At 30.5% G+C, this 2,039-nt stretch overlaps 1 long non-coding RNA gene across 1 annotated transcript; it reads right to left on the bottom strand.

Annotated features, from left to right (window-relative positions):
- Nucleotides 1-372: 372 nt before the first annotated feature.
- Nucleotides 373-1,598, bottom strand: LOC128999598 (uncharacterized). Its single transcript, XR_008491305.1, has 2 exons — nt 1,545-1,598; nt 373-534 (listed from the first exon to the last, which is right to left on the bottom strand). It is a non-coding gene; the product is annotated as an uncharacterized LOC128999598 (long non-coding RNA).
- Nucleotides 1,599-2,039: the final 441 nt, after the last annotated feature.

The following is a 2,039-nucleotide window of genomic DNA, read 5'->3' as shown; positions in this document are numbered from 1 at the left end:
ATGATGAAAGGCGAGGGCTGTGTTTAATTGAATCACCCTTGTAGATTGTATATAGGACCTTTTAACAGTGTTATTATCTCACCTTGTATCATGCATTTATATCACATCGGGTCGGAATTATTTGTGTGTGTAAATTATGCTGTTAAGCAATAACATTGATCATTGTTTATTATTGAAAAGGGTTTATATATATTTCTTTTTTTATATCTTCATACTTTCACATTATTGTTTTTAATATTCTTATATAGGTTAACTTCAGCACAGGCAACCCAAATACACAAGTGTTTGTTCTTTTTGTCCATTCGTGTTTAACCACATTAGTTCATATTGCAAACTAGGTATAATAGGGTGACTGAAATAATACAAACTATGTGATGTCAAATCGTTCTATTTTACAAGTCGTGCTTTATTTTTCTCCAGGAGGACAGTCAGGGTTGTCAGGGTCGGGACAGTCAGATCCTCCTCCTGGAACGGGACGTACCCTTGATCTGGATCTACCCCTACCACCTTTGCACTCCACGCCGACTAGCGAGCCTGTAACATCAACAATATATCTGTGTTAGTTTAAACATGTATATGATTGACTGGATAGGTGTGTGATAATTGAGCACGCCTTTAAATCGTAAGGTCGCTGGTTTGATTCAAACCAGTATCAATTCCGACTCAGGTGTCATTTTTCATTGAGCTTTCGATCAATTACACTATGTTATCTAGTAATTAGGCAATCATTTTTAATATTCATTTTACAAAAAATACCATCATAAAAGCAAATAGTGAAGGTAAGACAAAATAGCACTCACAATATACAGTATAATTTTTCTATAACTGATTTAGAAAGAAAAAGTATTGTTATTTTGATTGTGTTAAGAATTTAGACCGTAGTACGGGATAAAGCAGACATTATATTTACCAAAATCAATGGAAAGGATTTTGATTAATTTCCATCAATGTCATTAAAAATGGAGGATTTTTATACGCAAAGCATTATTTATTGTTACATGCTTGTGACGACCACATGATCTCATATAAATTTATTACCCTCCAAAAGGTGTCAGCATACATAAGCAGTAGATTATTCTGTCATGCAGAAACTTGATAGAAGAAACTTGTTTAAATATTTAGTTTCTTTGATGTCACAAAGTTTAGTTTAGTTTATATTCATTGATTAGCTAAAAAAATTGAAAGTATTAGCCATATTTTTAGTAATGTAGTTACTTTCCCGAAGAGGATATTGCTTGATGTTTCCCCACAGACGTAATAATTTATAGTTTATTATTTTATTTCAACTATATGTTTGTGGTTGGCTTGATTTCACAGGTATTCTGTACAACAAAGGCTTATTTGATTGGTAATTGGTGGAATACTACTATAAATATCTCCTATATCTCTCTATAAATATCTATCTATAAGGTGTTACAAATATAACATCATAGAACTAAATTCTTGATAGTATATATATATATATATATATATATATATATATATATATATATATATATATTATATACTATATTATTATATGCTTTATGTTTACATTTACTTACATAGTAGAAGTGCTAATAGGAATAGACCTAAGTAGATACGCATGATGTCGGTTGTAGGTTAATTGTAACTCTCCTAGCTTGGAGAACAAGCTTTTATATGGTTGGTAGACTATTGAATTTTGGGTGTAAACACGTTTGTTTAACTTCTATCAGCTTTTTCATTATGTGTGTGTTATTGGTACATGCTTGATTCATTGTGTAGTGAAGGCTAAATGAAAGTGAGGATGAACACCTTTTTTGTGATGTAAACTTAAAAATATAATTTAGGAATGAATAGTCTCTAAATGAGTTTTCCGAAGTTTCATGCATTCATTTTTCATTCATTTTTCATATACTGTATCGTTTTGTATATATTTATCTCGTAAACTAGTTTTTTTATTATTTATCTTTTCTTGTAAACAAAATTCTGTGTACAATATATCTTATTTTCCCTTTTTAAAAGTAGCCTAAATTTATTGTTTTATTGTGCGGATGATGGACTCAAACCCAACCACA

The sequence above is a fragment of the Macrosteles quadrilineatus genome, unplaced genomic scaffold (genome assembly GCF_028750875.1).
Source record: "Macrosteles quadrilineatus isolate MER2022 unplaced genomic scaffold, UCM_ALF_1.0 Scaffold_8__2_contigs__length_117827958, whole genome shotgun sequence".
Classification (NCBI taxonomy): domain Eukaryota; kingdom Metazoa; phylum Arthropoda; class Insecta; order Hemiptera; family Cicadellidae; genus Macrosteles; species Macrosteles quadrilineatus.
The sequence above is the reverse complement of the archived record's forward strand: the minus strand, read 5'-3'. Positions and strand labels throughout refer to the sequence as shown.